This window comes from Amblyomma americanum, chromosome 9, assembly GCF_052857255.1.
Source record: "Amblyomma americanum isolate KBUSLIRL-KWMA chromosome 9, ASM5285725v1, whole genome shotgun sequence".
Taxonomy (NCBI): Eukaryota; Metazoa; Arthropoda; class Arachnida; order Ixodida; family Ixodidae; genus Amblyomma; species Amblyomma americanum.
Window position 1 is genome coordinate 46,740,210 of NC_135505.1, and position 12,063 is coordinate 46,752,272.

Below are 12,063 nucleotides of genomic sequence, written 5' to 3' on the forward strand. Positions count from 1 at the left end.
CAAAAAACACAGTTGCAAGCTCCTGTCCGACAGTGGCTCCTGCTGAGCTTTGCTCACATGGTCCCGCTGCTGTTCCAGCACCGCCCTAGCCGAGCTATGACTTCCCGAGGTCCTCATTTCTTCCGTGCTTAGTCCCGGTGAGCCCCAGTCTGCTTCCTGTCGCTACCCATATGCCCATGCCATAATATTGCACCTTAAGGCGGCACTGTCCACTTGAATCGTGCCACACCGCTCCCTTGACATCTAAGGCCGGCAACGTTACCTGTGCCACCGCATACAGATTTTTATTTATTTATTTCGTTACTATCAGGGCCGTTGAGACATTACAGATATGAGTGGTAAGTGATTAATCAAAATCAAATACAAAAGGAGAGATATTGATATAAATGATGACGAAACGCAGATTTGAATGCTTCTGGTTCTGGGATGCAGACGATGCAGGCGGGCGGGTGGTTCCAGTCTGAGCTGGTCTTGGGCAGGAAAGAATGAAAGTACTGGTTAGTTCTGCAGCTTGGAAATCTCGCTTTGAGTCTGTGATCAACACGAGATGATACATAACTTGGAGCACCAAAAAGACTTTGTTTTAACGATTCATTTGTATTATATATTTAGTGTAAAGTTAAGAGTCCAGAAAGATGACGCCGCAGTGAAAAGCCTTGAAGGTCTAGAGTTCACTTCATGAGTGTGACGCTAGACGAACGAGAGTAGTTAGACAAGATAAAACGGGCTGAACGATTCTGAACAGATTCTAAGGCATTAATCAGTGATTTTATGCAAGGGTCCTATAAGGAATGCGCATATTCTATTTTAGATCGGACGATCGTTTTGCACAAAAGTAGTTTTAAACTAACCGGAGGAAAAGAAAAGTTACGGCGAAGGAAACCAAGCATGCGATTAGCATTGTTAGTCATGTGCTCGATATGCGTTTTCCACGAAAGGTCATTGGCAATGTATAGGCCAAGATAATTATATGCAGAAACAAAAGCTAAGGGGGAGCCATTTAGAATATATGGATGCGGGTTAGTTTTGGAAGGTATACGTGTTACTTTCATTGCTTTACATTTAGATGCATTAAGCTTCATTAGCCAAGTGTCGCACCAAGCATAAATGTTATTAATGTCAGATTGAAGAACAAAGGTATCAGATGGGCTGGAAATTTCTCTGTAAGTTACGCAGTCGTGAGCGAACAGCTTGATAGATGATGTTATGAGATCAGGAAGATCATTAATATAGATTAGGAAAAGGAGAGGTCCTAGAACAGATCCTTGAGGAACGTCCGATGTTACTGAAGAAAGATCAGAATTATGGTCATTAACTGTTACATACTGAGCACGACCAGCTAAAAAACACTCAATCCATTTTAATACATTACTATGATTAATTTGCTAAGTTTTAAAAGCAAAAGAGGATGAGAGACGGTATCGAAGGCTTTAGTAAAGTCAATAAATATGCAATCAATAACCTAAGAACGATAGAAAGCTGCAATAAGGTCATTATTAAAAGCAATTAACTGTTTCACATGAATTATTTCTTCAAAAACCATGTTGACAGGCTGTAAAAAAAGAACTGGACACAAGGTGACTCATTAGGGCAGAATAGATTACATGTTGAAGTAATTTGCATGGAATAGAAGTTAATAATATTGGTCTGTAGTTTATAGGGCTGTGAACATTACCAGACTTGTGTACTGGAACCACCTTCCAGTCGTCAGGGAGCGTGCCGGCCTGTAATGATTGAGTAAAAATTTCGGACAACATAAGTGAAGAATAAGTAATAGTGTTTTTCGACATTTTGTTACTGATACCATCAGCACCTGCAGAAGATGATATTTTAGCATTATCAATAAGTTCGTAAATTCCCTCCCAGTCAATGGTGATGGCATCCATCATTTGTGGGTCAAATGTAGGCATGTCGGGAAGAGTAACGGGTGTAGTTAAGAAACACAGAAAATGTACGATTTAATAATGAGCAACATTCGTTCAGTGGGACCAGGTCCCCTTGGTTATCTTTCAGTACCATATCTTTTTTTTTTGGTTTCACGTTAAAGATAGTCCAGAACTTGCGTAGGTTAGTAATCAGCATTCCAGGCAAGGTATGTTGAAAGAAGTTGCGCTTCGACCTGAAAAGGGCATTTTTATATTGTGATGCCACAGTACGATAAGCATTCCAACTCTCAGTAGAGTTAGATGCCGTGCAGCGACGAAAGAGGCGTTTTATTTTTTGGTTAGCAGTCGCCTCAAAGAAACACTGAACCGTTGTGAACGTTTAGTGCATGTTATTCTACGAAGTGGGATGTACTTATCAGTGAGGGCTTCCAGCTTGTCTTTGAAAAGAGACCAGTTATCGTGCAGTGAACGCTCTCAAAATGTAGGGAAAAAATGTCAGCAAAAGTTTCTAGTTTCGTGTTAATTGCAGAATAATTTCCATTTTTGTAATCCCGAATTACCTTATAATGTTTGACGGGCCGGGTGCACGCGACGGCAGAGTGAAGTTGATAATTGAATTGTCGCTTAGACCAGGCAGGAGTGTAAGATATAAAACGGAATAAGGGCAGGTTGTTAGAACAAGATTCAGAATGTTGGCAGTGGATGCTGTAATGCGGGTTGGCTCTTTCACAGTTTGAAAGAGGTTAAATGTTGAACATCTGTCAAGGAAGGCTAACGATTCTGAAGAAGAAACCGCAGGGTGGTCTTCCGTCCATGATATAGGAGGAAAATTAAAATCGCCCAAGACAAAAATTGGTGCTTTGGGAAACCTGAGTACAATTTTGTTAAGACAGTCATGGAGGCTATCACAAACAATGCTCGCTGATTGGTGCGGTCGGTAACAGGCACAAAATACGGTTTCTTTATGATTTATCTTAATACATGTGAAAAGAAATTCTAGCTCCGACGGTATGAAAACGTCATAAGAAAACAAGTCATCTGCAACAGCGATGAAAATCCCGCCACCCGAACGCTCAGAGCGATCGTGTCTATAAGCAGTGTAATGTCGTTCACAATCAAACAGTTCAGAATTATCAATTTTGCAAGACAACCATGTTTCACACAATAATCACATCGGCACCGCACGTGTCTATATGGGCGGATAGGACGTCGCGTTTGTTCATGAGGCTTCGAATATTTGTGAAAAAGAATCTGAGATCCCGCGTAAATTCTGCGTCAACGGCAGCTGACCCCTAATCACCTAGAACAGACGAATTTGAAGAGCCTCCTGCTTCATTGGCATGTGTAGATGTCACGACGGGCTCAATTTCGCACACACGATCAGTTTGTGGACAATAAACGTGGCATTTTTATTCACGTGTAGTTTTTTGTAGCGCAAATGATAGAATGTTCCAGTACTTTTCCCGAATTCTAACAACTTTTTCCGCGATTGTCTGGTAGCCTTACAGAAATCTTCTTGCACTCTAACGCGGGTTTTTTTAACTTATCCTTTTGCGATAAGATGCAGTCTCTGGTCTTGGGGGAAAGAAATTGAACAATTATCGGCCGGGTTTTAGCTAGAACGAAAAGTCCCAAGCTATGCGCGTGAGAGGTGGCCTCATCATTTAGTTGCAGCGAGAGGGAATCTATTAAAGGGATCGTACTCTTTGCTCGGTTTGGGCCCAAGTCTCATTTGCTTCATATTCAATTCCATAGAAATATAAATTGTCTCGGCGTGACCTATCCTCATACTCATTGAGACGAGTTTGGATCGTAGTAGTCTCGCCTTTAACAGCATCGGTGACTACGCGACTAAGTTCTGCAGCATCATGGATCGCTTCAAGAGTGTCTACTTTGGTTTCAATCGCAGTCAGTCTCACGGCAACATCAGACACGTTCCTCGAGGATCTTTTGGCTAGCTTCCACCTCATTAAGGGCCGACATTACTTCTGCATGACGCGATTCCATTGTACTTGCGAGCGGTTTTACTGCCGCCAATATTTCGATGTCAGTGCCGTCAACGTCATTTTCCCCAGGGCCGGGCTTGATCTCAACGTCTCCCGACATGAAAAGCAACATCATAACATCCACGAAATCAGCAGCCAATAATGACCGAACACACGGGAATGGGACGAGCAGCAAGCACCGGTTGCTTGTGCGTTTAGAATAAAGGGAATAGGATTGACTAACCTGGGTAACGAAAAAGAACGGATGAAGCAGCGTCTGCATCCTTGCCGCTCTCCCATGCCCACTGACGCGTCTGTCTGTCTCTTGTTGACAGGAAGAAAGAAAAGGAAAGTGCACAGGCCTGCCCACTGGCTCTAGCCGAGCCACAATCGCTACCACGTGCAGCTAGTAGGAGAGTTGAAAGATGGGATAGAAAGACAGTATAGTAAAGCCGCGCTAAAGACAAGGCCGATCCCGGAGCTAGTGCAATACCGGGCCAACCGATGGCGGGAGCGAAGCATCCTTCAAACTCTCCGCCACATTTCCAAAAATAAGTCCAATTGGACCCGTAACAGATACTCTACGGGGTCCGGACATCCGCATCTGACGCGCGCACTTTAGAACAGGCAATTTATAGGTGATGACGATGCTAGCGCTGACTACGCTGTTGTCTGGTAGTGACAGAGCACCGGCGGTGTTCCAACGGTGGCAGGTAGCGAAACCAGAACAAGCAACCCGCAAGCTGCTGGAGGAAGTCTTCGTTCGCGCATGCAGGCGTCGAAAGTTCCAAGGGCACTTGAGTGAAGACAGTGCACCAGGGATAGGCGAGGACCAGCAACTGGGTAACGAAAAATACGGATGAAGCGGCGTCTGCATCCTTGCCGCTCTCCCATGCCCACTATGAGGCAGCCACGAAGGCCTCTGTTTTCCGTGAGGCGTGAGACCGGCCAAGTCCGCCGCATTCACCAGTGCCGGTCCTGTCTGCATCATTCCGTCTAATAGTTTGCCACAGTCCCGTCCCCGACAGCTGCTTTGCCTGCACTAACAACGCTGTGGTTACCACAGCTTCCGCCCTCATCACTGCTGCCAGCATTCGTAAGTTGTTCGCTCCGGCTCCCTTTCCAATGCATGAGACACCTCAGTGCCTCAAACCTTGCGATATTAGCAGCAGTCAGTAATCCCAGTGTTGAGCTCTGTCGTTATTGCGCCGCTGGCATTGCACCAGAGTATGTATATGTTCAGCTCAAGGTACTGGCGGCGTCACCGTCGACCACACCGCCGTCTACCACTCACTTCCGTGCATTATGCCGGCACTTCCCGGCGCCAGCTCTAACTCTGGCTACAATACCACGTCGATTACATCGCCAGCCTAATCTTTCTCCATGACGTCAGGCAGTAAACCAGACCACACGCCTTCCGTGGGCGATATTTTCTCCTTCGTCACTCCACCAGCACATGCATTTCGTGGAAACCCTCGACCGCTGCGAAAGGTGTATCCAGACGACGAACCACGGACCTGTTTTGGCCCGCGGACTAGCGATCACGTGGGGTTTCACTTCCGGTCTGCGAGGTTCGCGCATGGTCCGCGGGCCAGATCGCGCGAGAAATGCGAGAGCATTTTTTCTGGCGGTGGACCACGGACTTTTTAGCCTATTCGCACACATCGAGTCTGGCAACTACACCACACTGATCTCCCGGCTCGGTGCTCCCGGCAGTCGAGGCGACACCAGCGAAAGTAGTTTTGTTTCCAGTGTTAACATGTCAACGTGGTCGGACGACGCTACGTTTCACTTTTTAGCCTTAGTACAGCTTGATGGCTCGTTCATAATCGGGCATTCGGCGGCGACAGCGAGCGAAATTAGTAGCAACGTCGGCGCTCGCAACGTACACAGATATGGTTAGAAAAGAACAATTGATGCGGTCTACGTGCCATAAGCGTATGCACTATCATGTACGCTAAACGCAGGTATTTTTCGGCGCGCTACAGCACTTCTCACATTTCCGACCTTTAGTTCAGCGTATGCAAACACACACGGAAGGATACGCTCAGCCTTGTGGCGCCATCTAGTTTTTAGGAGGGGTAACTATTTCTGTCAACAAACATACGCTCCGCTTAAGCCTATAAGGGGCACAATCGTCACTCTAAATAAAAAAATAAAGCAAATATTTTACTCATACGTTTTCATATAGGCGAGGTGAGACCAAGCGAGAAATGGGTGCGCCATTCATTGCCAGTGAACGCAACAAAAAAGGCAGTAACAACGAGGAATCCAGTCCGAAGCGAGTGGTCCAGCTTGGAAGCGCGCCGCCATATATGCCTCCGTGGGAATGCTACCTCTTCCTCACCGCGGCCGAAATCTGTCCCGCACCGATCGAGCTTTCCGCTGGGTATTTAGGCCGAGTCACTGCCGCGGCCGCGGATTCCGCTTGTTCTCGCCGCCGAATGTCGAAGCGTGAGACAAGCGTTGCTGCAGGGTGATCACAGAGGCTTGGCCCGCCTTGTCGTCTGCTCTTTTATTCCGTCGTGTGGATGCTGTCGCCGGCCAGACCCGGCCGGGCCACGCACGGTTGACCCCACGTGACCGGTCCGCAGGCCAGTCCGTGGCCCGCCGTCTGGATACACCTGAAGTAGCCAGGCTCGCCCCCTTTGTACTAGGTTCACCTGCCCGATGGCCCAGACTGACTGTGACCTAAACTTGACTGGTGGGCAGATACCTCTTCATACCGTTTTACAGCGATAGCTGTTAGACGCCCATCCCTGGCTTTCTCGTCGCCGTGGCCGTCAGCGTAACCGGTGGGTGCGTCACCATGGTTACCATTCGTGGTTACCATGGCAACCCGAGCATAGTTATCATCCCGTATGAAACCACGTGGGATATGTTGAGGCCTTTATTAATGCTGTGCGCCTGTTTGTTTGTGTCTCGTCGTCCGATGTCACCTTACCTCACGGCCAACCTGGGTCGCATATGCCCACGAGTGGCTCCGTTTGAAACAGCCGCCTGCCAAAACTAAATGCCTGCACAGCTATCACTGAATCTCGCGCTACATAATCGTAACCATCCTGTGAATTTTTTTCTAGCTTTTCTGTTTAATCACTTTTCTTTGTGCAAAAACTCCTCGTTCGCGCTGGGCTGGTGAATTGGGCAGCGTCACCAGTTTTGCGCGCGTGAGTAAGCTGAAGCACCCCGAGTGCGAGCCCACAAGAACGCGTGGGGCGCCCGGCTCGAACGGTGGCCGTTCCGCTCAGCTCCTCGGTGAGATAACCGCAACGTATCTCCATCAATGGCCCCGCATCCTCAGAAACAAACATGGCTTCGCTTCGCATTTCGTCACTGCGCGTCACGGGTTCTTGCGTCGCAGAGGCTTCCCTGTCGGTTCTCCCTCACAGTTTATCAAGTCAAGGACGAGTTCTTCCGACATGGAGTCCATATCTTGAACGCGAACCACGATGACATTTAAAGACACACTTCTTGAACACAAGGCACGGCGACAGAGCCCTACCGTCAGCGCTGATGCATACCATCACCGTCTATCCAGGCAGGCAGGAGGTCGATCCTGCGCAGTACATACCCCCCGCACCACAGCACACTGCTCTCTGAACAGAGGCTTCGATGAACGTGGTGGCTGTGCGTGGCGGTCTGTCATGCGGCTCTTCCACAGGTTAAACAATCCAATGAGCGTTAAAAGGTCACATGGAACCTTAAGTGCCACTCTAACAAGCCCTAACCATTGATTCTTTTGTGGCCTATGATCCTACAATGGAAGGTTCGTAGGCCACGAAGGGTCGTTGGTTAGAGCTTGTTAAAGTGGCACCCAGTTAACGCGTAGTGGTTTGTATGACATGCAAACGTGGGCTTGGGATGTGTACTGATACTATAGTAACTTAAGCGAAATAAACCCAAATATGAATATACTAATAAGGCGTTATAAATTGTAATTAAAAGGCGCTGTTCCGGTGCTTCATTGCTCTGAAACAACTGGTATGTGTGCGTCTGAGTATGTAGTGGCGTATTATATGATTGGTGATTGGTAATCGGTAATGTGAACTGTAATTGTGATTGCAATCGATTACCGTGACCGGTAATGTGATTGTGGATCGGTAAGTAGACAGAAATAACAAGCAAAAAATTAAAGAAAAGAAAAAGAAGGAGCTATCGCGTCTACTGTAAAGGAGGGATTTAAGCATTCTGCTAATTTTTTTTAAATAGCGTGTACCCTGTCTTGGCGCCCTCACATTAAATAAACACAATTTTAAACAGCGTTCGGATTATATTATATGTTACCATCATCGAGGATTAAAGAATACCAAAACCATGCTAACACTCCAGTTATCTGAGCGACCGTAGATTTCCCATTGAGAGCTTTTTCAGAACGCGAGCTCTGTTCATTTCAGGAAGTCTGGACATCGTAACTGAGGTCTTGCTGGCCTCGGCTTTAACTAGAATGCGTCCCGCAAAAACAGGTTATAGCGCTTCGCGCCATTTGAATTTTTTTCTTAAAATAGTCTACAGTGAGGGGGAAGGAAGGGGGGAGGGGCATTTGCCAAAGTAATGACGAAACCAACGTGGGCAGCAAATGCGCAATCCTTTGGACTGATAATGATTACTTTTTTTGAGGGGAATCGGAGGATAGGCTGTTGGTATCAATGTGCTATTTACGTAGCGCACCTATTTCCTCCTCCAACAATATGGGCACTGCATTATTAACAAAACTGCCCTAGTTTGACTCGTATTGCGCCGCACGAAGCTCTCCCACAGCGTTAAGCGGATGTTTCATTACTAGTGAAAGCACGAGAAGGATTCGGATAGTAGATTTCTTAATATCTTCGCGTATATTATTCTACATGGACGCAGACAGCATCATACTCAGCATTAAAACTGCCATCGCAGCAGTCTGCCGTAAAAAACTGATACAAATTGCGGCATTCCTCTTGTTGTCTTCAAGATTCCCCGAACTTGTCGAACAACTTTTAAATCTCATATTTTCTCTTCAGTGCAACATATTCTCTTATACGTGTTCTAGTGGCTCTTTTTCTCAAGAAAATTTCTTACAATGAGATCGCATAGTTTCCGAAGACTTAACCACGGAGGAATTGTAAGGCATACACAGAATACCTGGCAGTGTATCCAGAATACTCAGTGAACAGCAGACATCTTCAAATAGCATCAGCAACAGCCTAAATACCAGAAGTTCTTTAGGCAAAGTTGCCCTGGCGGACCACGTAAACTCCGGTATACTGAAGGCGTTTGCTTAATGAGAGCAAACGCACAGGTCAGCGCGATCGGTATACGCTCAAGGAAAAGCTCATTACTCGTGGAAAAGTTTCTCATACGGGTTTTTTTATGTTGCCTGGTTGCAAGGCGGGTTCTCGCATTGCTTACAACATCTGTTTTAGGTACAACGTCACTTTCTCATACCATGAGTAAAGTTGTAGGTCCGCTTCGTTCGTTATCTGCCTTGCACCAAAGGTGCCCCGCCAGAGACGTCTGAGACACCACGCACATCCGTATCGAAACTGGAGCATATCAACTTACAATCGATATGTAAAACGCCAATCCTGTCGGACGCCTAATGTTCGCGTTACAGAAAGCGTTATTATATATGGTCTCATAGCCTTTAACTTTTGCGTACTTTTTGAGTTTTAAGAATTTTAAGGTTTTAATCATGCACAAAATGGGGCGATTTTTTCCTTTTTCAGGTGGAATGCGAAAAGTGCTGTTTTCTATGGAGAAAATTGTGTATGTACCCTTTTTGAGCCCTATTTGATATCACAAATTATTGGCGGTGTGTTGGTTTCGTAAGTTTATGGGCTCGAGAACACTTCAGCATCTAAATTGTATACACACCCGGCTTTTTCATCTGTTGCTCTGCAGAGTACAGTTTAATCGGAAAAGGCTTTACACGTAAGATGCACCATTGTGGTGGGCCATGTTCCCGGATAAAACTTTTGCAAGTGCCGCATAAACGTCACATGCAGTGCGCGGTTCCTTACGAAATCGTTTAAAATGCAAAGGCGCCTCAAGCAATCGTCAAAGCAATCCAGGTCGCAATGGATATCAAACTCGGAGTGATGTCATGGGTACAAGAAGGCCACAGGAAAATGTTCTTAGTGCATAAATGCCTCTCGTACACTTTGTTTTAAACGGGTGTAGGATTTAGTCTTAGAACACCCTTATTTTATTCCACGTACACAGATGTCATCATCAACATCATCAGCCTTACTACACCCACTGCAGGGCAAAGGCCTCCCCAAGTCTCTCCAATTAACCCTGTCCTTTGCCAGCTGCATCCACCTTTTGCCTGCAAACTTCCTAATCTCATCCGCCCACCTAACCTTCTGCCACCCCCTGCTACGCTTACTTTCTCTTGAAATCCACTCCGTTACCCTTAAGGACCAGCGATTATCTTGCCTTCATATTAGATGCCCTTCCCAAGCCCATTTCCTCCTCATTGTTCTGTCATCCACTCTGCCCGCGTCCTGTCTCTTGACGTTACACCTATCATTTTTCTTTCCATGGCTCGCTGCGTTGTCCTTAACTTAAACACGACACCACAATGCTATCGCCGCGGCCGATGATGCCTCGCACCCTCACGCGCTGTGCATTGAACATCGTCGTCTTTATCAACTTCCATCCGCGGCGCGAACAAATCAGATCAGCTTAAACTCGATCATAACTTAACCTGAGTCTCTTGAGGCTTTTTTCCTCAGATCTCTTCACCCTTTCAGGTGAATAATGCTGTATTCTTAAACCCTACTTGCAGGATCCAATGTCCAGGCGCGGTGGAAAAGTCTGAGAGACACATTCACAAAAAAACACCGCGCCTGGAAGGATGGCGCTCCGAGTGGCTCGGGAGCGGACGCTGTGAAGAAGGTGCGATGGCCGTATTTCCACCTGCGCATGTTCTTGAAAGAATAGGTGGATATCGGAAGGTATGTCTCCATTGCTTGATGCTTACAGTTAACTTTTCAAAACCATTTATTTCCTCATCGGGGCCCATAGGAGAGTGTTACATGGGGGGATTCACATGACAACAACCAGATGATGTAAAAGGAGTTTAAAAAATACAAAGTTACAGTATTTGCAATAATAAGACAAAATATATTCACCAGTTTGAGGTTTGACAATGTAGTGAGTGCAATCTCTCCTTTTAGGCTTGAATGACATTTAAAAGTGGTGCGAAAATCACATGTTATTGAACCTATGCTTGTGTGAAACTATGAGGATGATGACCAGGTTAAACGATACCAAAACACTGCACAGTACTGGAGCTGCTGTTTCCAAACATTCATGAAGGAATGCTAGCAAAGCTAAGGTATGAAAAAGTAGCATGCACTGATTAGCCTCACGTAACATACATTTTTTTTCAGCACCTTCTCCAACAGCCACCATTCGGACGAAGCAGCCTGTTTAGAAACTGCTGAGATGATGCTGAATGGAATGTTCACCGACTGTGACGGTAAGAACGTGCATTCAAGTTCCTTACTGCCTATTTGCAAAGGTATATACAACATCCAAATGTCCATACATACAGCAGATCCAGGCAGTACTAAGGCCACACAGAGACATAAAATTCGGTTGAGCTTTTTATAAGGACCATCTAAAAACACCAAAACAAGCTGGTCTTAAGAACAAGGAAATACCATTGCATCTAGTGCAGTCAGCAAGGCCTAACTTTATCTTTGCTCATGTGGGCTCATGTCTGGAATGCATGTTCATATGGAGAAACTTAGCAGAGCAAGTTTCTGAAGAGTCACTTTGCTCTTTTGAACTCTGTCGCATAATATAAAATGCTATGCAGTGATTCAGTTTTACACTTCTATTTTTTTTCTATACGCACTGGCAGAACCGTCCCAGGAAAGCTGCGTCCTTGGCAGAACTTAAAAGCCCGGAGCCAAGCACATCTTACGGCTGCCTGCAGACCACCCCAGCAACCACCCCTCTACAAGTGCAATGCTCTCCAAAAAGGAAGCGCCGGGATGATGAGAGGGTACGGTTACAAGAGGACGTGGAAAAAATTGAGCAACTCATCAAGGATGACAGAGACCAGTCCTCTCTGTACTCTGTATGGCCAAATTGTAGCCCACAAGCTGCGCAATTGCCCAAAAGAACGCAAACAAGAAATGAAGCTTGAACTACTGCAATTTATTTTGAAGTACACATTTAATAAAACGGAGTGAAGTTCAATAAAT